Source organism: Procambarus clarkii, chromosome 38, assembly GCF_040958095.1.
Source record: "Procambarus clarkii isolate CNS0578487 chromosome 38, FALCON_Pclarkii_2.0, whole genome shotgun sequence".
Lineage (NCBI taxonomy): Eukaryota > Metazoa > Arthropoda > Malacostraca > Decapoda > Cambaridae > Procambarus > Procambarus clarkii.
In genome coordinates, this window is record NC_091187.1 from 42,952,860 (window position 1) to 42,978,549 (window position 25,690).

General features: G+C 35.7%; 2 long non-coding RNA genes across 2 annotated transcripts; both read right to left on the reverse strand.

Moving 5' to 3' along the window:
• Positions 1 to 7,661: 7,661 nt before the first annotated feature.
• On the reverse strand, positions 7,662 to 10,112 carry LOC138372263 (uncharacterized). The gene is made up of 5 exons (XR_011230784.1): positions 9,910 to 10,112; positions 9,702 to 9,818; positions 9,021 to 9,107; positions 8,461 to 8,580; positions 7,662 to 8,137 (listed from the first exon to the last, which is right to left on the reverse strand). It is a non-coding gene; the product is annotated as an uncharacterized lncRNA (long non-coding RNA).
• A 36-nt stretch (positions 10,113 to 10,148) lies between these two features.
• LOC138372262 (uncharacterized) lies at positions 10,149 to 11,328 on the reverse strand. The gene is made up of 3 exons (XR_011230783.1): positions 11,029 to 11,328; positions 10,579 to 10,668; positions 10,149 to 10,473 (listed from the first exon to the last, which is right to left on the reverse strand). It is a non-coding gene; the product is annotated as an uncharacterized lncRNA (long non-coding RNA).
• Between the last annotated feature and the right edge of the window lie 14,362 nt (positions 11,329 to 25,690).

Sequence of the window (25,690 nt, forward strand, 5' to 3'; positions counted from 1 at the left end):
GAAGTGTTTGTAGAAAGCCTATTGGTCCATATTTCTTGATGCTTCTATATTGGAGCGGAGTCTTGAGGTGGGTAGAATATAGTTGTGTAGAATATAGTGGGTAGAATATAGTCACAACTATATTCTACCCACCTCAAGACTCCGCTCCAATATAGAAGCATCAAGAAATATGGACCAATAGGCTTTCTACAAACACTTCTATTCAATACCCATTGTTTTCTGTTCTGTCTTGTGTTGATACTTTTAATACCCTATTAATATCCCCTGTTCTGTCTTGTGTTAATGCCACATCATCCTTCCCACCTCACTCAAATGTAGATATAATATCAGAGAGACGTAAGTTCTAATCAGTTGTGTATTTGTGAAGTCTTTGAAAATGTAATAAGTTTTACGAAACGCGCCCGTGTCGCGTCAGACTAGAAATAAAAATGAATTTTGGAGAAGTGATTTTTGATTTACCTCCAACAGTGAAGCGTAATGTACGAAAGATTGAGAAAATTCGTGTTAGAATTATTAATCTTACTTTTTCGGTCATATTTAATAATATATGTCTACAGGAAAGACTGCTACCAAAATATACTAATATATATATATATATATATATATATATATATATATATATATATATATATATATATATATATATATATATATATATATATATATATATATAAACAGATAATTAGTGAAAACAAACAAAATTTAAATTATTTTACCTTGTACCTAGATCCACCAGGCCTGTTTGGAGCATGTTTAAGTACTTCAGAAATTTGAAAGATCACGTCTTCCACCTTAACTTGCGGATGTGCGTTGATAGATGATTCTGTAAAATTAACAGTTATTTATATAACAAATTCTGTATAACAATAATATTCTGTAAAATTAAAAGTAATTTACACATCAGATAAAACTCTCCAGAGATGGTGATACACAACATATAAAAGACAAGTTTCAGAACAAGATATGCATTTAGGAATAAGGTTTCGTACATGTAGGTAGCACATGAGAAAAAAAGTGGAAGGTGGTCAAGTTTATATTAACATGTTAACGGCTTTATTGAGGCTTTGCAAGAATGAAAAAATATTACTAATATAATCTCACCGACCAATGAATTGTACATTGTTTAAAAGTCAATTATTTACATTATTATTATTATTTAATACTAATGATATAAAAATGCATTTTGCAATCTACTATTTATGCAAGTATTAACCACAGGATCATGAAATAAACTGCAAAATACTGTAAAGGATAAACCAATTAAGTTTACATTTTCCCATAGCTAAGTCAGTCAGTTCTACAGTACTAGCAGCAGAGAACAATTATGACCAACCTCTATTAAATGAAACAATCTTAAGAGCAAGTGATAGAAATATAATCATTTATACTTAATGTACACTTAATTTGAACTTAAAATTTTAATTTTTTAGTGAATTTTAAATAAAAAAAAATTATTTAATTTTTTTGTTACTTACTTAAAATAACATTATATAGTTCTTGTTTTTCTAGAAATGCTAATTTCTTCTTTTGTCCTTTTAGGCTGTATAATGACCAAAGGCCGTTTGTTCCTATCTTCTTCATCATTCTTCGAACCGTAGTTGCACAATCAGACCCACGTACACTGGTTAAAAGCAACAACAAAAATGTAGTACACTAGTAATTTTGATATATGTATGTATGTATGTATGTATGTATGAGGGGCCTCGTAGCCTGGTGGATAGCGCGCAGGACTCGTAATTCTGTGGCGCGGGTTCGATTCCCGCACGAGGCAGAAACAAATGGGCAAAGTTTCTTTCACCCTGAATGCCCCTGTTACCTAGCAGTAAATAGGTACCTGGGAGTTAGTCAGCTGTCACGGGCTGCTTCCTGGGGGTGGAGGCCTGGTCGAGGACCGGGCCGCGGGGACACTAAAAAGCCCCGAAATCATCTCAAGATAACCTCAAGATGTATGTGTGTATGTATGTATGTATGTGTATGTATACATATACATATATATATATATATATATATATATATATATATATATATATATATATATATATATATATATATATATATATATATATATATATTATTAAATATGACCGAAAAAGTAAGATTAATAATTCTAACACGAATTTTCTCAATCTTTCGTACATTATGCTTCACTGTTGGAGGTAAATCAAAAATCACTTCTCCAAAATTCATTTTTATTTCTAGTCTGACGCGACACGGGCGCGTTTCGTAAAACTTATTTCATTTTCAAAGACTTCACAAATACACAACTGATTAGAACTTGCGTTTCCCTGATTTTATATCTACATTTGAGTGAGGTGGGAAGGGTGATGTGGCATTACATTTGAGTGAGGTGGGAAGGATGATGTGGCATTAACACAAGACAGAACACTAGAGGATATTAATAGGGTATTAAAAGTATCAACACAAGACAGAACAGAAACAATGGGTATTGAATAGAAGTGTTTGTAGAAAGCCTATTGGTCCATATTTCTTGATGCTTCTATATTGGAGCGGAGTCTTGAGGTGGGTAGAATATAGTTGTGCAATAATTGGCTGTTGATTGCTGGTGTTGACTTCTTGATGTGTAGTGCCTCGCAAACGTCAAGCCGCCTGCTATCGCTGTATCTATCGATGATTTCTGTGTTGTTTACTAGGATTTCTCTGGCGATGGTTTGGTTATGGGAAGAGATTATATGTTCCTTAATGGAGCCCTGTTGTTTATGCATCGTTAAACGCCTAGAAAGAGATGTTGTTGTCTTGCCTATATACTGGGTTTTTTTGGAGCTTACAGTCCCCAAGTGGGCATTTGAAGGCATAGACGACGTTAGTCTCTTTTAAAGCGTTCTGTTTCGTGTCTGGAGAGTTTCTCATGAGTAGGCTGGCCGTTTTTCTGGTTTTATAGTAAATCGTCAGTTGTATCCTCTGATTTTTGTCTGTAGGGATAACGTTTCTATTAACAATATCTTTCAGGACCCTTTCCTCTGTTTTATGAGCTGTGGAAAAGAAGTTCCTGTAAAATAGTCTAATAGGGGGTATAGGTGTTGTGTTAGTTGTCTCTTCGGAGGTTGCATGGCTTTTCACTTTCCTTCTTATGATGTCTTCGATGAAACCATTGGAGAAGCCGTTATTGACTAGAACCTGCCTTACCCTACAGAGTTCTTCGTCGACTTGCTTCCATTCTGAGCTGTGGCTGAGAGCACGGTCGACGTATGCGTTAACAACACTCCTTTTGTACCTGTCAGGGCAGTCGCTGTTGGCATTTAGGCACATTCCTATGTTTGTTTCCTTTGTGTAGACTGCAGTGTGGAAACCTCCGCCCTTTTCCATGACTGTTACATCTAGAAAAGGCAGCTTCCCATCCTTTTCCGTCTCGTAAGTGAAACGCAGCACGGAACTCTGCTCAAATGCCTCCTTCAGCTCCTGCAGATGTCTGACATCAGGTACCTGTGTAAAAATGTCGTCAACATACCTGCAGTATATGGCCGGTTTCAAGTTCATGTCGACTAAGACTTTTTGCTCGATGGTACCCATGTAGAAGTTTGCAAACAGGACACCTAGGGGAGAACCCATGGCGACCCCATCTACTTGCTTATACATGTGCCCATCCGGGCTCAAGAAGGGTGCCTCTTTAGTACAAGCTTGGAGTAGTTTCCTCAGAATACTTTCTGGCATGTCAAGAGGAGTACAGGCTGGATCACGATACACTCTGTCGGCTATCATTCCGATTGTCTCGTCCACAGGTACGTTGGTAAACAGCGATTCTACGTCCAACGAGGCTCTTATCCCTGTGGCCCGTGCGCCCCGCAGTAAGTCCACAAATTCCTTTGGAGACTTCAGGCTGAAGGCGCAAGGAACATAAGGAGTCAGCAGGCCGTTGAGTCGCTTCGCCAATCTGTACGTGGGTGTGGGTATCTGGCTAATGATTGGCCGAAGTGGGTTTCCAGGCTTGTGCGTCTTGACATTTCCATACGCATATCCAGGTTTATATTCCCCAATGATCTTTGGCAGGTGGAGTCCGGATTTCTTGGCGTTCACAGTTTCGATCAGTTTGTTGACCTTTGCTTTTAATTCGGCTGTAGTGTCCTTCGTTACCCTTTGGAACTTAGTTTGGTCAGAGAGTATGATGTTCATTTTCGCCAGATATTCGTCTTTTTGAAGAATGACATATATTGGCGACTTGTCACCTCTCCTGACAACTATCTCCTTGTTCTCACGAAGGCTTTTAGCTGCCACTCTAAGCTCGGGGGACAGTATGGTGCTTCTGTAGTTGCCTCGATTCTTTCCTCCTTCTGCAATAAGTTCTGCTTGTAAGGTATCTTTGGTAGTGACCTTCTTTTGTGTCTCGAGGTCGAATATGTCGTCCAACAGAATTTCCAACTCCACTTTCCTTTGATTGGCGAAGCGACTCAACGGCCTGCTGACTCCTTATGTTCCTTGCGCCTTCAGCCTGAAGTCTCCAAAGGAATTTGTGGACTTACTGCGGGGCGCACGGGCCACAGGGATAAGAGCCTCGTTGGACGTAGAATCGCTGTTTACCAACGTACCTGTGGACGAGACAATCGGAATGATAGCCGACAGAGTGTATCGTGATCCAGCCTGTACTCCTCTTGACATGCCAGAAAGTATTCTGAGGAAACTACTCCAAGCTTGTACTAAAGAGGCACCCTTCTTGAGCCCGGATGGGCACATGTATAAGCAAGTAGATGGGGTCGCCATGGGTTCTCCCCTAGGTGTCCTGTTTGCAAACTTCTACATGGGTACCATCGAGCAAAAAGTCTTAGTCGACATGAACTTGAAACCGGCCATATACTGCAGGTATGTTGACGACATTTTTACACAGGTACCTGATGTCAGACATCTGCAGGAGCTGAAGGAGGCATTTGAGCAGAGTTCCGTGCTGCGTTTCACTTACGAGACGGAAAAGGATGGGAAGCTGCCTTTTCTAGATGTAACAGTCATGGAAAAGGGCGGAGGTTTCCACACTGCAGTCTACACAAAGGAAACAAACATAGGAATGTGCCTAAATGCCAACAGCGACTGCCCTGACAGGTACAAAAGGAGTGTTGTTAACGCATACGTCGACCGTGCTCTCAGCCACAGCTCAGAATGGAAGCAAGTCGACGAAGAACTCTGTAGGGTAAGGCAGGTTCTAGTCAATAACGGCTTCTCCAATGGTTTCATCGAAGACATCATAAGAAGGAAAGTGAAAAGCCATGCAACCTCCGAAGAGACAACTAACACAACACCTATACCCCCTATTAGACTATTTTACAGGAACTTCTTTTCCACAGCTCATAAAACAGAGGAAAGGGTCCTGAAAGACATTGTTAATAGAAACGTTATCCCTACAGACAAAAATCAGAGGATACAACTGACGATTTACTATAAAACCAGAAAAACGGCCAGCCTACTCATGAGAAACTCTCCAGACACGAAACAGAACGCTTTAAAAGAGACTAACGTCGTCTATGCCTTCAAATGCCCACTTGGGGACTGTAAGCTCCAAAAAACCCAGTATATAGGCAAGACAACAACATCTCTTTCTAGGCGTTTAACGATGCATAAACAACAGGGCTCCATTAAGGAACATATAATCTCTTCCCATAACCAAACCATCCCCAGAGAAATCCTAGTAAACAACACAGAAATCATCGATAGATACAGCGATAGCAGGCGGCTTGACGTTTGCGAGGCACTACACATCAAGAAGTCAACACCAGCAATCAACAGCCAATTATTGCACAACTATATTCTACCCACCTCAAGACTCCGCTCCAATATAGAAGCATCAAGAAATATGGACCAATAGGCTTTCTACAAACACTTCTATTCAATACCCATTGTTTCTGTTCTGTCTTGTGTTGATACTTTTAATACCCTATTAATATCCTCTAGTGTTCTGTCTTGTGTTAATGCCACATCATCCTTCCCACCTCACTCAAATGTAATGCCACATCACCCTTCCCACCTCACTCAAATGTAGATATAAAATCAGGGAAACGCAAGTTCTAATCAGTTGTGTATTTGTGAAGTCTTTGAAAATGTAATAAGTTTTACGAAACGCGCCCGTGTCGCGTCAGACTAGAAATAAAAATGAATTTTGGAGAAGTGATTTTTGATTTACCTCCAACAGTGAAGCATAATGTACGAAAGATTGAGAAAATTCGTGTTAGAATTATTAATCTTACTTTTTCGGTCATATTTAATAATATATGTCTACAGGAAAGACTGCTACCAAAATATACTAATATATATATATATATATATATATATATATATATATATATATATATATATATATATATATATTGGTGTATACTGGCAGCAGGTTTTCTTTCAAACATGTTTCATTGAATATGACCGCATATTCTGTATTTATTATTTTCTGGTTTAGGGCTTCTATCCCTCTAACTATTTTCTTAGCATCAGGGCTTAATTGAAATAGGAGTTCTCCAAAACTCATTTTCGTACTTTTAAGGTGAAGAAAAGAAGTGATTTACTATAGAGTGTATTACACTTATTTATATAATTTGCACGACGTTTCGAACCTCCATGGTTCATTCTCAAGTGAACAGATCTAACAATACTCTTAGAGAGTTCTCTTAGAGTTAGTTCTCTTAGAGAGAACAACAAGAGAAAACAAGAGAAATGTTTCTAACAAGAGAAATGTTGAACAAGAATACTTGCATAATAGACAAAACCCAAGATGCAAGAAGATTACAAATTCTTGAGGCAATTCACATAAGAATAGAGCGACCTACCATGAACACCCAAATCACGGAACTATTTACTCTACCTACCATGAGAGTAAGGACAAGACAAGAACATATCGATGCCAACACAGAAGACAATGTCCAACATAACATGCCAATTACACTGGATTAATCTTTGTTTAGATAGGAGATGCCTCGTATGGGCCAATAAGCCTTCTGCAGCCTCTATGTTTCACCTCACATTTATCCCTTATGTATCCCCCCATGTTTTCACCTTCATTGTATTATCACCTGACCCAGTGCGGGTATAAAATCAACTAGTATTGTAAGATCTGTTCACTTGAGAATGAACCATGGAGGTTCGAAACGTCGTGCAAATTATATAAATAAGTGTAATACACTCTATAGTAAATCACTTCTTTTCTTCACCTTAAAAGTACGAAAATGAGTTTTGGAGAACTCCTATTTCAATTAAGCCCTGATGCTAAGAAAATAGTTAGAGGGATAGAAGCCCTAAACCAGAAAATAATAAATACAGAATATGCGGTCATATTCAATGAAACATATATATATATATATATATATATATATATATATATATATATATATATATATATATATATATATATATATATATATATATATATCAACTTATGATAAGGCATCTTATCATAAATAACATCTCAACAAAAATCACATCATTCTAGGAGGTGATTTCAATATTGACCTGGGTCTACAAAATAACCCTCTAGTTGACTATTTCCATAACAGCATGTAATCCTCTATGATAATCCCCACAATCACCAAGCACTGGACCAAAGTTCTCAAGTCAAGCCTAGCCTCGGGCCGGGCTTGGGGAGTAGAAGAACTCCCAGACCCCCATCAAGCAGATAAGTGTATGTGTTATGAAGAGATACATCTCAACGACTAACAAAATTAGCAAGAGAAATATAGTCGTTGAAATGTAAGCCTCATCCTAACCATACACTCAAGACCTTGAGAAAGCACTCAGGAGAGTGTGAAAGACTCTGTGTTAATATTACATAATTTACAAATACATAAGTGTTATATTTTATCCTATCCTATATAAACAAGATTATATCATTATTCTTATTATTTAGCAATTTTATCTTTTCTGCATGAACTATCAAAAAATTTTAATTAGAAAATTAGCAAATATCTGTAATATTTAAGATGAAAAATTGAAGGAAACATTACTGTTAAAATACCACTTACAAATTTTGTTCTGAAACTCGATTCCGCTAACTTCCTATTGAGAACATTAAGATCACCTTCTGCAGCAATAGGATTTGGTATTAGATCTTCTATGATCTTGTCTGTTTCTTTTGTAGTCAAAGTTGCTTTCAATATCTTCACATCACTTTTCTGTTCATTCACTTCAGTGTATATGGCCTGCAACATGTTACCTGGAAATTTATACAGTATATAGAAAGTGTACATGCTATTATATTACATATCTTGAATGTACATTTAAAATAAAAGCATTATAAAGTATATTTTAAAATAACTGACACTGAGAAAGCACCCAAAAAGTAGGCTATGACTGATGTGATAGATAATGGGATAATTTCTTAGTAATTATGAAACTGCTTATATAATTGGAAGCAAATTCAGCAATCTAACCTGCTCAGTTTGCAGTCTACTTGAACATGAAACTTATGCCTATCACCCATAGGGTACATATAGGTTATAGGCTACATAATAAATTAATTAAACTTTCAAAACTTACTCATATTCTGCATCATTTCTTTCAAACTCCCATCGTTCTTGTCTGGTGACTTTGGGTCGAATAAATTCCTTGACCTTGGAGTCCTAACGACTGAAGTACTTGGCGTGACCAGCTCATTGTCTTTAAGATTGCAAGATTTAGCTATTAAAATATAACTACTGTACTGTATAATCAACAAATTTCATGAGCTTTTACTACTGCATACTAATATTATAAGTTATACTATATGTCTACATCACATTTAAACTACCCAACATCAGAAAGAGGGTGAGCCAACATCAGAGAGGGGGGGGGGGTTATCATGAGAGAGAGGAGGGCCAACATGAGAAGAGAAGAAAAAAGAAAAGAAAGAAATAAATAAAGAAAAAGAAAGAAAAGAAAGATAGAGAGACATACAGAGACAGACAGACACATACACACAGAATAAGAAGAGGTGACAGAACAAAATTAACAAAACAAATTTCAACATGAGAAAAGGGAGGTCAACATGAGAGAGAGAATGAGGGTCAACATGAGAGAGTGGGTCAACATGATATATATTTTAAATAATTACTTATTACCTTCATGAAGAAATACTGATGGCGTCAACGGTGTATTGTGAAGTGTAGTCTTCACTGGAGACTGCTTTTGTAGGACTGTTCTATTAGCTGAAAAGGAGTTATGTTTATTTCAAACACTTTTTAACCAAATAATATTTTTAAGACTTTAATATAGTTTGAACTAACATGAGAGAGGTGGGGGTCAATATGGGATACATATTTTAAAAATTAACTTAAGGTAAGGGACAAATTAACACGTAAGGTAAAGGTAAGATAAAGGACAAATTAACACGTAAGGGACAAACAAAAAGAAAAGTAATAACAAACCTGCTTGTTTCTAGTGACTAGATCAAAGGAAAACCAAAATTTCCCTGAACTGTGACAAGTGAAAAGCACCTGCTAGACAAAGTGGGAGAAGTTCACTAGACCCCATATGCACATAAAAGAATAATATACTTAATATTAAACAATTAGAAATAAACACATATTTCTATACAGAAATTCCAGATAAGCATAAAAATTACTCAAAGCTTCTAGTACTTCCAGAAGGAATTAAAAAAAACAAAACAAAAAAAAACAGCAAGAACTAAGTTTAGAGCAGTTTTTAGTTTTTTTTAAACCAAAAGCATAAATAACCAAACAAAGGAAGCATGGTTAAATATCAATTTAGAACTTTTAATGTTATTTACTACTAATCCTTACATTCACTTAATATACCAGAATAATATGGTATTTGCGGAGGACTTATTTCTTTTCAAGGTGTATTCTCATATGAAGATGGCGAACACTTCTTCTTGGATTGAGACGAGTGATGATTGCCTGAAATTATTTAAATTGCTTAATGTATTGAATGGCATTTTTCAAGTTGCAAATTTTTTTTAAATTACTGTAGTAGGTTATCAATGCTTACGTTTGTTATTCTCGGAATTCTCTTCTTCATATTTGAAGCATGGTTTCCTTTTTCGTTGTCGAGGATAGCCCATATCGTCTTCAGTTTCGACATTTGAAGTGTCTTCCGCAGCTAAGCATCTTCGTTTTGCAACGTCAAAATCATCTGTAATAATTGAATATAATTAGTAATATATCAGCGAGATATATATTTATCGTTACCTAGTAGAGTAGTGAACACTAAGAAATAACTTAAATCAGCTTCCTAAAGAGATGTTTAATAAAACGACGTACATGATTTGGAACTTATAACTGGGGCACAAAAGTCTTAAGTAGCTATGAGGAAACCCATCTTGTGATTAAAATATAATTATAATGCTGTTTTTGTCTGCAGTGTTAAAGTTATGGTGAATGAATGAATAGGTGTCTTGTATCTTAAATCTTAATAATTATAAATTTAATACCTACCAGTTGTTGATAGTATTGTTGATACGACATGCACTCGCCAATTTGTCGTGTCTGGCTTTTCGTGCTTTTGGGCACTAACTGTATGCCTGCTCTGTGGCCACCAGCACAATATTTTTTCCTGAAAAGTCAAAATAAACTGTTACATGCTAATTTTAGCACTAATTTGGAATATTTTTAAAGCAACTCAATATATGCAATTTTTTAGTTTCAAAGTAATGCTTACATCATCAGATTTTTCAATCCAGGTTGTGGAGATGATACCCACACTACGATCATTGAAGCCTACCACTGCATACCGCTTTTCAGATGTCATCTACAAAATTGAAAAATCTTATTAAGGGTTGTTCTCCCCCCAAAAAAAAATTAGCATAAAGTTGGTAATAGATTTACTTGATTGTGTCAATCATAGATTAGCCACATTTGTAAATGATTTTCGGTTGGTATAAACAGTAGCTGCCATGTATGGACTAAAAGGCTTAATACAGTTTTATCTCTTAATGTGCTCTCAAAATATTAATAATTTTCATGAAATACAGGGTAATGGGATTTTTAAACAGGTAAATATTGGTCAAAAGATAATAGCTTTAATAAAAAACAAAATTGTGAATCTCATTAACTTACAATATTAGTTCAAACTATTATTAAAGCATGGATACAGTATTTAAATACGTACTTGTCATAAGTCATGTAGTATTGACAGAAAAGTATTTGCGCTTTCTGTCTCGATCATCATACCTGTGCGGTTTAGTTTTCTTGCTGGAATCACCTTCATGGATGAATTCCTAGTAAGAACCTTAAATGCTCCAATTAATTTGGAGTTACAAGGTTTCTCAAAGAGAGGTATACTTCTCGAATATACCCTGCAAAGGAACATGCTGTCTCCATTTTCATCGGTGTCACTGACAGTGTCCAAAACTTGGCAGCAAGTTTCATTATTCAGCAAATAGGCATTGTTTGGTGCCTTGGTATATATTTTATGTTCTGTATTTGGTGTATAAATCCTTTGAGCATGCTGCATCTCTTTCAGCCTCTTTGCAATTTGAACAAGAGGGTTTTTACTTGATCGAACCATATTCTTAACCTGCTGCAGGTAATTTTCAAATGGAAATGCTGAACATCTGTCCAAACTACCAAACTCTTTGGCATCAGAGGATATGTGTGTTAGGCAGTGTACATTGTACACTAAAAAATCCTTACCATACAGCTCACGAGCCTTTAACACAAAGTACAGCAAAAGATCATGTGCATATTGGCTGTAATTTAACTGAATCAATTTAGGTGATACAAGAATAGAAATGGCTACACTCAGAGTCAGGAAATGGTCATACAATTCTTTGGGTAAGATTCCCTTCAGTACAATCTTACCGGTGTAGAGAAGGAGTTGCCTGTATTCAGTCGCTTTCCATCTATCAACCTCTGAAAGACTTCGAGGTTTACGTGCAAAGTGCATAGGCACAAATTGTGTTAGTTGAATTAGACGCTGACTAATTTCATCAACTTGGCGAGCACATAATTTTACGTTTTTATTTCGTATCCAGGCAAGAAGTAACCTTTTCATAACCCCAAGACATATCTGATGCATATAGTCTATGGGAAAAGTACTCACCATATTTATATTTAAGTCACAGAATGGTGATCTACCATGGTGATGTTGAGAATTAGATTGATTACGAAAATCTTCATCTGTTATGAGTTGTAAATTTTTCACTTGTTGATAAGTCATTCTTCCATTCCAAACACCCTCTTGGGTACATCTATCACACCCAAAGTAGCCAGAGTGGAGTTTGATTGCCTTCACCATTGCTTTTGCTGGGGCATCACATATGACTCCTTTTAGTTTTACTGGCAATGTTTTGTCATCATTTTTAAATCCATAGTGCATATTTTTTTTCAAATCCTGAATGGATTCATTTAAAAAATCTAAATCACTAGGTTTAGAGCTTCCGTATGTGAGGACTACTGGGAAAACTCTTATAGGTTTGACATTATTGATAGCACAAAGAACAGGCCATAAACTTTCATTTTTACTTCTAAATATTGGCAAACCATCAATGTTGCAAATTAAAGATATTTCTGCCAAATCTCTTATTGTTGATTTAGGATACAGCCTTAAAGTTTTCAACATTTCCTCCTCTAACCCCAAGTAGATATACATCATGCCTGATTTAGTCTCAGTAGGTATATGTTTAACTGTATTCAGTAACGAACGAGCTGTTTTTGGCAAGTCAGCATGTCCCTGTTTTCTCAATTTTTTTAATAAATTATCAATGGCATTGTGTGTTATGCCATATTTATTAACCCATACTAACAATACATCTGATAATGATTTATCATCCTCATCACCACTGCTCTCTGACTCTGATGATATTGGGTCATGCTCATCAATCATGTCCCAAGTCCAATCTCTCTCTCTCTCTCTGACTTTCCAGAGATGATGCATCTTCATTGGCTCCACAACCAATATTAGGTTCTGAATTAGATGACAATGCAGCATGGTCATCGTCTATGCTGTTTGTTGTAACATTGGCCAAAGGATCCTGATTCAACAACTGAATCTCAACCTCATCACTATTTTCATTTTTGCCACGCTGGGACGCCTGTTCTTTTAGGCGTCGCTTTTTGGCCCGTGACATACGCTGCCATCTTGTGTGGTATTCTCTTCCTTTTTCTATAATGTGTGCATATATTCTGAAGGAGAAAGGCCAAGTGCTACATTACCAATTACTATTACAAGATTATTAGTAAAGTACTGTACTGCAAAAAGCAAATAAAATGGGGTAAACTAAACTTTGAAAACAAATAATAATTAAAACAGGTAAAATAGTAAAATAACAAAGGCTTAAGCAGACATGACTCTGCTTAAGCCATGTAAAGCAGACAGATAAGATGGCAATATATAAGGGGAAAAAATTAAAAAGCTAGGATATAAAACTAATTGAGATCAAAAGCATAAATTACTATAGGGGAAAAAATAACAAATGACTTCATAAAAAAATTATCCAATTGCCAACAGCAACTTGGTAGTACGAGTCTAAGTCTAAGAAACAAACAAAATTTAAATGCTGTTATCTGCAATGAAACAATACATACTATTGCACGTACCGAAACATTGATGAATGTAAAAAATAGAGGTGTGAAAAAAAGGAGGTGTTATACCAAAACAGATGCAGAACTAGGAAACAGGATTTCTTCAACAGAAATTTTGAAATTGTTCACAATTTTTGTTAGACCAAAGTTGGAGTATGCAGCAGTTGTATGGTGCCCATATCTTAAGAAGCATATCAACAAACTGGAAACGGTGCAGAGACATGCCACTAACTGGCATTAACTAAATGCCAAAAAATATGCCAAATATACTACATAAATATACATACTACACATGCACAATAATTGTCCTGGGTCCAATGTCCTGGGACCTCTGATATTCATAATATATATATATATATATATATATATATATATATATATATATATATATATATATATATATATATATATATATATATATATATATAGGGCCATCAACACACCTCCAGCTAGGGCCACCAACACACCTCCAGGGCCATCAACACACCTCCAGCTAGGGCCACCAACACACCTCCAGGGCCATCAACACGCCTCCAGGGCCATCAACACAACACCACCATCAACACACCTCCAGCCAGGGCCACCAACACACCTCCAGGGCCACCAACACACCTCCAGGGCCACCAACACACCTCCAGGGCCATCAACACGCCTCCAGGGCCATCAACACAACACCACCATCAACACACTTCCAGCCAGGGCCACCAACACACCTCCAGGGCCACCAACACACCTCCAGGGCCACCAACACACCTCCAGGGCCATCAACACGCCTCCAGGGCCATCAACACAACACCACCATCAACACACCTCCAGCCAGGGCCACCAACACACCTCCAGGGCCACCAACACACCTCCAGGGCCACCAACACACCTCCAGGGCCATCAACACGCCTCCAGGGCCATCAACACAACACCACCATCAACACACCTCCAGCCAGGGCCACCAACACACCTCCAGGGCCACCAACACACCTCCAGGGCCACCAACACACCTCCAGGGCCACCAACACGTCTCCAGGGCCATCAACACACCTCCAGGGCCACCAACACGCCTCCAGGGCCATCAACTCAACACCACCATCAACACACCTCTAGCCAGGGCCATCAACACAACACCACCATCAACACACCTCCAGCCAGGGCCATCAACACACCATCCAGCCTACCACCACAAGCTTATATATATACTACACATGTCTAAGAGCAAATAAAAGAAAACAGTTACCTTAACTATTGAAGATGCAGCAGGATTTTGTGGATAAGCCAACAGCAGTCCCTCTCGACACGGTTTTAAAATGGCGGCGACTACCACAACATGCAACGAGCCTAAAGAATGTCCAGCGCTAGCATTATCTAAACGCTATTATATATTATCAAGCAATACGGAAATCTAAAATAAAAAAAATGATACAAATAATTGTATTAAATATGTATTTGCAATTACAATACCTCGGGAATATATTTTTGCGTTAGCAAAACATATTACGTTTGTATTTAGTTTAACTCAAATTAAAAAATTCTTTACAAATTCATTCATGTTTTTATTCATGTTCATGTTTTTATGTTAAAATGTTTTTGTTGATTTGTTTGTATATTTTCATAAGTAAAGCATGCTTACCGTCTTATTCCAAGTTTTATGATAACTTTACAAGGTTTAAAACATAAAGTTCAATATATATTCTGGTTTTCACACAGGAATTATACGTTAATATAACATCATAATAACGTAATGATGTCGTGTAAATAACGTTATACTGACGTCATATAAATGTTATATTTATGTTATAAGAACGTAAATTGGATAGCTTTACAGAAAGTAAACAAAAAAAACTAAATGTTGACTGAAAATTATTTATTCTTAAATATAAAGCATGAAAACATTATAATTCCATAGCATTTACTATTATTTTTAAATTTTTACATAAATCTTAAAAAATTGTGTCTCAAGAATATATGTTTTTAGTTATATCCTTTGGTTTTAAGAACGTCAGATATACGTATTTATGTCAAAAGTTACAGTATTACCTTTGTGGGACCATTTAAAAACGTCCACAAACGTTCTGTGTTTGCTGGGATGCTCCATGGGACAGTCCCAGCAAACATTTTCATGTTTTTAAAACATCCTAAAAACGACATTTCATTGTTTTCAGCACGTTTATAATTACGTTTAGAAAAGTTTTTTTGAGAACTTTTATATACAACCTTAGAACGTTAATAATTAACATTTCTAAAAACTTTTTTATAATCTTTTAATTACCTACATTAAAACCTTTAGGGTAAATTAGGGTATAATAATTTTTTAATTCATATCTGAAATAGAAAGGGAGAGAAAGAAAGAAGACATATCTGAGAAAGAAATGGACATCCTGTATATGTATGTGTAAATTACAAATAAATAGGGTACAAAAAGAGAATTAAAATATTATATTTATTTAATTAAGAATGAGTAATACAACAAAATATATGTAATAGCTCGAAATATATAGACTATATCTATAACAGAATATAAAAGTAAAAATTTAAAAATCTATAAAAATCTATATAAGCAATGTGTGAACACAATAGATTTTGTGATCAAGCAGCCTGTGATTCATGTCATGCTGAGATCAGTCTGACGTTACAAGCAGTTATTGTTACTTAAAATTAAAACAAGTAAAATTTTCCGAGTATACATATAACACTATAGTTTTTCTATGACTAATAATAAAAATCTATTAATCAAAAGTTTAGGACTAATTAACTAAAAATAAAAATCTACAAGTGAATGTAAACAGTCAAGTATAATATTCATGTAGAAAGAGAAAGAAAAAGAGAGAGAGAAGGAAAGAAAGAGAAAGAAAGAAAGGGAGAAAGAGAGAGAGAAAGAAAAGAAAAAAGTCATGTATAATATTCATATTAGCACCATGCAATATAACTTAGATTAAGTAAAAATCTCAGACATTTTTAAATCAAATGAAATATGAGAGCCAGAGAGAGAGAGCGAGAGCCAGAGAGAGAGCGTGAGCCAGAGCCAGAGAGAGAGTCAGAGCCAGAGAGAGAGAGAGAGAGAGCCAGAGCCAGAGAGAGAGAGAGCCAGAGAGAAAGAGAGCCAGAGAGAAAGAGAGAGCCAGAGAGAGAGAGAGCCAGAGAGAGAGAGAGCCAGAGCCAGAGAGAGAGAGAGCCAGAGAGAGAGAGCGTGAGCCAGAGCCAGAGAGAGAGTGAGTCAGAGCTAGAGAGAGAGTCAGAGCCAGAGAGAGAGAGCCAGAGCCAGAGAGAGCCAGAGAGAGAGAGAGCCAGAGAGAGAGAGAGCCAGAGAGAGAGCCAGAGAGCGAGAGCCAGAGAGAGCGAGAGCCAGAGAGAGCGAGAGAGCCAGAGAAAGAGAGAAAGAGAGGGGGAGAGAGAGGGCCAGAGAGAGAGAGCGAGAGCCAGAAAGAAAGAGAGAGCCAGAGAGAAAGAGAGAGCCAGAGAGAAAGAGAGAGCCAGAGAGAGAGAGAGAGCCAGAGAGAGAGAGAGAGAGCCAGAGAGAGAGAGAGAGCCAGAGCCAGAGAGAGAGAGCCAGAGCCAGAGAGAGAGAGAGAAAGCCAGAGAGAGAGAGCGTGAGCCAGAGCCAGAGAGAGAGTGAGTCAGAGCTAGAGAGAGAGTCAGAGCCAGAGAGAGAGAGCCAGAGAGAGAGAGCCAGAGAGAGAGAGCCAGAGAGAGAGAGCCAGAGAGCGAGAGCCAGAGAGAGCGAGAGCCAGAGAGAGCCAGAGAAAGAGAGGGGGAGAGAGAGAGAGGGCCAGAGCCAGAGAGAGAGAGCCAGAGCCAGAGAGAGAGAGAGAGCCAGAGAGAAAGAGAGAGCCAGAGAGAGAGAGAGAGCCAGAGAGAGCCAGAGAGAGAGAGAGAGAGAGAGAGAGAGCCAGAGAGAGAGAGCAAGAGAGCCAGAGAGAGAGAGAGAGAGCAAGAGAGCCAGAGAGAGAGCAAGAGAGCCAGAGAGAGCAAGAGAGCCAGAGAGAGCAAGAGAGCCAGAGAGAGAGAGAGAGCCAGAGAGAGAGAGAGCCAGAGAGCCAGAGCAAGAGAGCCAGAGAGAGAGAGCGAGAGAGAGAGAGAGCCAGAGAGAGAGAGCAAGAGAGCCAGAGAGAGAGAGAGAGAGAGAGAGAGAGAGAGAGAGAGAGAGAGAGAGAGAGAGAGAGAGAGAGAGAGAGAGAGAGAGAGAGAGAGAGAGACAGACAGACAGAGACAGAAAGACACACACACAACAAAAGAGGAGACAGAACAAAATTAAGGCAAGGAGAGAGAAGACAGAACAGAAACAACAGAGAGAGGAGAGAAATGAGAAATCATTGAAGAGAAGGGGAAGAGAAACACAAGATAAGAAAAAAATACAAGAAAAATATACAAGATAAAAATGACATAAATGAATACCACAAATATAAAAAGTAAAGGAAGAGAGAAGCTAGAAGAGACAGGAAACGAGAGGTGTTAGGAGAGAGGAGGAAAGGAGAGATTAAACGTTAAGAAAAACAGGAGAGAAACGTAAAAGAAATAAAAAAAAAGGACATTTGTGAGGAGAGAAAATAAAGAGACCAGAGAAGACCATATATCAAGAGTGTGAGGATAAAGACTTATATATTTTCTTAGTAGACATCCTCTGGCTCTTGTTGCCCCTCTTGTATACGAATTGTACTTGCAAGCTTTCCCTGAAAAGATATTAACAAAATTAATATTTAATTATTTATTTATATAAATTACACACACACAAACTTTATATATTATATATATATATATATATATATATATATATATATATATATATATTATATATATATATATATATATATATATATATATATATATATATATATATATATATATATATATATATATATATATATATATATATAATTTCGTAAACCTCACCCTGTAAACATTCATGTTTCTACATGTTAAACAAGCTACGAGGATGAGGGAAGGGGATGTTCCCTCCATGCTGGATATTATATTTACCAGGAAAGAGAAAGATATATTTATCATTCAGTACCTCCCTCCTTTGGTACCTCCCTTTTCCTCCTTTCAGTACCTCCCTCCTTTTACCCAAGTGACATTGTCACTTGGGTAAAAGTGACCATGTCTTTTTGGGAATAAAGTATGCAATGCATTATAATCTGGAAGAAAATGAGCTTGAAGCAGTTGAAAAACCTGACTTGTGGAGAGGTCATTATGGGGAACTCAGATATTTCCTTAAGGAATTTGACAAACACTTGCTGTTAGGACATGAAGTAAATGAGATGTATGTCAAGTTTTGTGAAATATATGATAATGGCACAACAAAATTTATACTAAAGCAGAGATGCAGAACTAGGAAAAAGGGAAAAATTGCCCAAACATACAAGCAATACAAAGATGCGAGAAACAACAATAGCAGTAAGGAGAGGGGCAGAAAGACTATGACTTTCGGTCATATTCAACAACACAAATATACATACACACACACACATTATTGGAAAAAATTGGAATTGGAATATTGGAAAAAATAATTAAAACTAAATGGGTAGAACACCTGGAGAGAAATGATATAATTTCAGACAGACAGTATGGTTTTCGATTTGGAAGATCCTGTGTATCGAATTTACTCAGTTTCTATGATCGAGCAACAGATATATTACAGGAAAGAGATGGTTGGGTTGACTGCATCTATCTGGACCTAAAAAATGCTTTCGACAGAGTTCGACATAAGAGGTTGTTCTGGAAACTGGAAAATATTGGAGGGGTGACAGGTAAGCTTCTAACATGGATGAAAAATTTTCTGACTGATAGAAAAATGAGGGCAGTATTCAGAGGCAATGTATCGGACTGGAGAAATGTCACAAGTGGAGTACCACAGGGTTCAGTTCTTGCACCAGTGATGTTTATTGTCTACATAAATGATCTACCAGTTGGTATACAGAATTACATGAACATGTTTGCTGATGATGCTAAGATAATAGGAAGGATAAGAAATTTAGATGATTGTCATGCCCTTCAAGAAAACCTGGATACAATAAGTATATGGAGCACCACTTGGCAAATGGAATTTAATGTTAATAAATGCCATGTTATGGAATGTGGAACAGGAGAACATAGACCCCACACAACCTATACATTATGTGAGAAATCTTTAAAGAATTCTGATAAAGAAAGAGATCTAGGGGTGGTTTTAGATAGAAAACTATCACCTGAGAACCACATAAAGAATATTGTGCGAGGAGCCTATGCTACGCTTTCTAACTTTAGAATTGCGTTTAAATACATGGATGGTGATATACTAAAGAAATTGTTCATGACTTTTGTTACGCCAAAGCTAGAATATGCAGCTGTTGTGTGGTGCCCAACAACAGAAGTTGGCCCATATCTTAAGAAGCACATCAACAAACTGGAAAAGGAGCAAAGACATGCTACTAAGTGGCTCCCAGAACTGAAGGGCAAGAGCTACGAGGAGAGGTTAGAGGCATTAAATATGCCAAAACTAAAAGACAGAAGAAAGAGGTGATATGATCACTACATACAAAATAGTATCAGGAATTGATAAAAACGACAGCGAAGATTTCCTGAGACCTGGAACTTCAAGAACAGGAGGTCATAGATTGAAACAAGCTTAACACAGATGCTAAAGAAATATAAGAAAATTCACTTTCGCAAATAGCGTGGTAGACGGTTGGAACAAGTTAGGTGAGAAGGTGGTGGAGGCCAAGACTGTCAGTAGTTTCAAAGCGTTATATTACAAAGAGTGCTGGGAAGACGGTCTCATCCTGTAACTACACTTAGGTATTTACACACACACTATATATATATATATATATATATATATATATATATATATATATATATATATATATATATATATATATATATATATATATATATATGTCGTACCTAGTAGCCAGAACTCACTTCTGAGCCTACTATGCAAGGCCCGATTTGCCTAATAAGCCAAGTTTTCACGAATTAATTGCTTTTCGACTACCTAACCTACCTAACCTAACCTAACCTAACTTTTTCGGCTACCTAACCTAACCTAACCTATAAAGATAGGTTAGGTTAGGTTAGGTAGGGTTGGTTAGGTTCGGTCATATATCTACGTTAATTTTAACTCCAATAAAAAAAAATTGACCTCTTACATAATGAAATAGGTTGCTTTATCATTGCATAAGAAAAAAATTAGAGAAAATATATTAATTCATAAAAACTTGGCTTATTAGGCAAATTGGGCCTTGCATTGTAGGCTGAAAAGTGAGTTCTGGCTACTAGGTACGACATATATATATATATATATATATATATATATATATATATATATATATATATATATATATATATATATATATGTCGTACCTAGTAGCCAGAACTCACTTCTCAGCCTACTATGCAAGGCCAAATTTGCCTAGTAAGCCAAGTTTCCATGAATTAATTGTTTTTCGACTACCTAACCTACCTAACCTAACCTAACCTAACTTTTTCGGCTACCTAACCAAACCTAACCTATAAAGATAGGTTAGGTTAGGTTAGGTAGGGTTGGTTAGGTTCGGTCATATATCTACGTTAATTTTAACTCCAATAAAAAAAAATTGACCTCATATATAATGAAATGGGTAGCTTTATCATTTCATAAGAAAAAAATTAGAAAAAATATAATAATTCAGGAAAACTTGGCTTATTAGGCAAATCGGGCCTTGAATAGTAGGCCAAAAAGTGAGTTCTGGCTACTAGGTACGACATATATATATAATATATATATATATATATATTATATATATATATAAATATATATATATATATTATATATATATATATATAAATATATATATATATATAAATATATATATATATATATGTCGTACCTAGTAGCCAGAATGCACTTTTCAGCCTACTATGCAAGGCCCGATTTGCCTAATAAGCCAAGTTTTCATTAATTAATATATTTTCTCTATTTTTTTTCTTATGAAATGATAAAGCTATCCATTTCATTATGTATGAGGTCAATTCTTTTTTTATTGGAGTTAAAATTAATATAGATATATGACCAAACCTAACCAACCCTACCTAAACTATCTTTATAGGTTAGGTTAGGTAGCTGAAAATGTTAGGTTAGGTAGTCGAAAAAACATTAATTCATGAAAACTTGGCTTATTAGGCAAATCGGGCCTTGTATAGTAGGCTGAGATGTGCGTTCTGGCTACTAGGTACGACACACACACACACACACACATATATATATATATATATATATATATATATATATATATATATATATATATATATATATATGTCGTACCTAATAGCTAGAACGCACTTCTCAGCCTACTATGCAAGGCCCGATTTGCCTAATAAGCCAAGTTTTCATGAATTAATTGTTTTTCGACTACCTAACCTACCTAACCTAACCTAACCTAACTTTCTCTACTACCTAACCTAACCTAACCTATAAAGATAGGTTAGGTTAGGTTAGGTAGGGTTGGTTAGGTTCGGTCATATATCTACGTTAATTTTAACTCCAATAAAAAAACATTGACCTCATACATAATGAAATGGGTAGCTTTATCATTTCATAAGAAAAAAATTATAGAAAATATATTAATTCAGGTAAACTTGGCTTATTAGGCAAATTTGGCCTTGCATAGTAGGCTGAGAAGTGCGTTCTGGCTACTAGGTATATATATATATATATATATATATATATATATATATATATATATATATATATATATATATATATATATATATATATATATATATATATATATATATCGGACAATTAGGAAAAAAATAATAAAAATTTAAATTATTTTACCTTGTACCTAGATCCACCAGGCCTGTTTGGTCTATGTTTCAGTACTTGAGAAATCTGGAAGGTCACATCCTCCTCCTCAACTTGTGGATGTGCGTTGATAGATGATTCTGTAAAATTAAGTTATTTATATAATAATAAATTCAGTATAACAATAATAGTCTGTAAAATTAAAAGTAATTTATACATCAATCAGATAAAACTCTCCAGAGATGGTGATACACAACATATAAAGGACAAGTTTCAGAACAAAATATGCATTTAGGAATAAGGTTTTGTACATGTAGGTAGCACATGAGAAAATAAGTGGAAGGTGATCAAGTTTATATTAACATGTTAATGGCTTTGTTAAGGCTTTGCAAGAATGAAAAAATATTAATAATATAATATCACCTACCAATTAATTATACATCATTTATAAGTCAATTATTTGCATTATTATTATTCAATACTAATGATATAAAAATGCATTTTGTGATCTACTATTTATGCAAGTAATAAGCACAGGATCATGAAATAAACTACACAATACTGTAATGGATAAACCAATTAAGTTTACATTTTCCTATAGCTAAGTCAGTCAGTTCTATTAGCAGCAGAGAACAATTATGCCCAACCTCTATTAAATGAAACAATCTTAAGAGCAAGTGATAGAAATATAATCATTTTTGCTTGGGAAAATATTATGGAATGGTTCCAAATATGAAAAATATTAAGTTTTTTGGTTAAAATTTTTTAATTTAAAACTTAAATTTTTAAGTGAATTTTAAACTTTAAAAAAATTATTTAATTTTTTGGTTACTTACTTAAAATAACATTATATAGTTCTTGTTTTTGTAGAAATGCCAATTTCTTCTTTTGCCCTTCCAGACTGTATAGTGACCACAGGCCGTTTGTTCATATCTTCATTATTCTTCGAACCATGGTTGCACAATCAGACCCACGTACACTGGTTAAAAGCATCACCTAAAAGCAACAACAAAAATGTAGTACACTGACGAATTTTGAATATATATATATATATATATATATATATATATATATATATATATATATATATATATATATATATATATATATATATATATATATATGTATGCCATATACATATATATGCTATGTTGTATGCTACAACTTGGCTGATAATAAAGCCATTCACAACTGCAGGCCTAATAAAAAAAGGAGGTGGCATAGCAATATCTTACAAAGATACCTTCATCTGCAATAGTGTCATTAGTAATAGAGACGACTATTGTGAATATACCTTTGCCAAGTTCTCCAGTAAATCCCTTAAATCCTCCTTGAACAAGAGGGTTTTTACTTGATCGAACCATATTCTTAACCTGCTGCAGGTAATTTTCAAATGGAAATGCTGAACATCTGTCCAAACTACCAAACTCTTTGGCATCAGAGGATATGTGTGTTAGGCAGTGTACATTGTACACTAAAAAATCCTTACCATACAGCTCACGAGCCTTTAACACAAAGTACAGCAAAAGATCATGTGCATATTGGCTGTAATTTAACTGAATCAATTTAGGTGATACAAGAATAGAAATGGCTACACTCAGAGTCAGGAAATGGTCATACAATTCTTTGGGTAAGATTCCCTTCAGTACAATCTTACCGGTGTATAGAAGGAGTTGCCTGTATTCAGTCGCTTTCCATCTATCAACCTCTGAAAGACTTCGAGGTTTACCTGTTCTCTTAGGCGTCGCTTTTTGGCCCGTGACATACGCTGCCATCTTGTGTGGTATTCTCTTCTTCTTTCTATAATGTGTGCATACATTCTGAAGGAGAAAGGCCAAGTGCTACATTACCAATTACTATTACAAGATTATTAGTAAAGTATTGTACTGCAAAAAGCAAATAAAATGGGGTAAACTAAACTTTGAAAACAAATAATAATTAAAACAGGTAAATTAGTAAAATAACAAAGGCTTAAGCAGACATGACTCTGCTTAAGCCATGTAAAGCAGACAGATAAGATGGCAATATATAAGGGGAAAAAATTAAAAAGCTAGGATATAAAACTAATTGAGATCAAAAGCATAAATTACTAAAGTAGGGGAAAAAATAACAAATGACTTCATAAAAAAATTATCCAATTGCCAACAGCAACTTGGTAGTACGAGTCTAAGTCTAAGAAACAAAAAAAATTTAAATGCTGTTATCTGCAATGAAACAATACATACTATTGCACGTACCGAAACATTGATGAATGTAAAAAATAGAGAACTATTTGCTGAATGTCCCATAAATGGATTTAAACTATTTTACACAAAGAGGGGGGAGAAGCCATGTATGTTAGGGAATATTTGAAATGTAGTCTCGAAAAGTACACAACTGTGATAGGAAAATTAGGTCACATGGAGGAGTGGGTCTGTATACTATGGAAGACCTTGTATGCTCGGAGCTCCTTAACATTACAAATGAGGTGGTAGAGGTATTGGGATTAAAAATAGAGAAAATAAATTTAGTGATTATTCTTATATACAAACCGCCAGATGCAACGGCCGAGGAATTCACAGAACAGATAAACAAAATGGAGAACTCGATACCTCATATTATCTTCCTAGGTGACTTCAACTTGCCTAGTCTAAGATGGAGAATAGCAAACAATAATATTATACCAGGAAATTTATCGAGACCTACCCACTCAGCTTCCTGGCAATACGTTAGTAATGAATAAATATGATATATTTACTCATTATAATGTTGGTGCTGAATGTACAACACGAAAAAACATAATTTTAATCTGAAAAAGGATCTTTTTATAAAGAAATTAGACGAAAATAAAGAGCTGGTGACGCCAAATCAAGTCGACGATCCAAGCGTCGGTTAGGTTAAGTTAGGTCAACCTAACCTATTATATTTATTCATTACTAACGTATTGCCAGGAAGCTTTGTGAAGCTTGTGTAGCTTGTGGTAGCTTGTGGTAATTAGACGGACCCTCATTTTAACAGAAACTTGGCTAAGTAAAGACTATACCCAACTCTACAACTTAGCTGGTTATAAAGGCATTCATAATTGCAGGCCTAGTAAAAAAGGAGGTGTTATACCAAAACAGATGCAGAACTAGGAAACAGGATTTCTTCAACAGAAATTTTGAAATTGTTCACAATTTTTGTTACACCAAAGTTGGAGTATGCAGCAGTTGTATGGTGTGCCCATATCTTAGAAAGCATATCAACAAACTGGAAACGGTATAGAGACATGCCACTAAGTGGCATTAACTAAATGCCATTAAATATGCCAAATATACTACATAAATATACATACTACACATGCACAATAATTGTCCTGGGACCTCTGATATTCATAATATAATATATATATATATATATATATATATATATATATATATATATATATATATATATATATATATATATATATATATATATATATATACGTATATATAGGGCCATCAACACACCTCCAGCTAGGGCCACCAACACACCT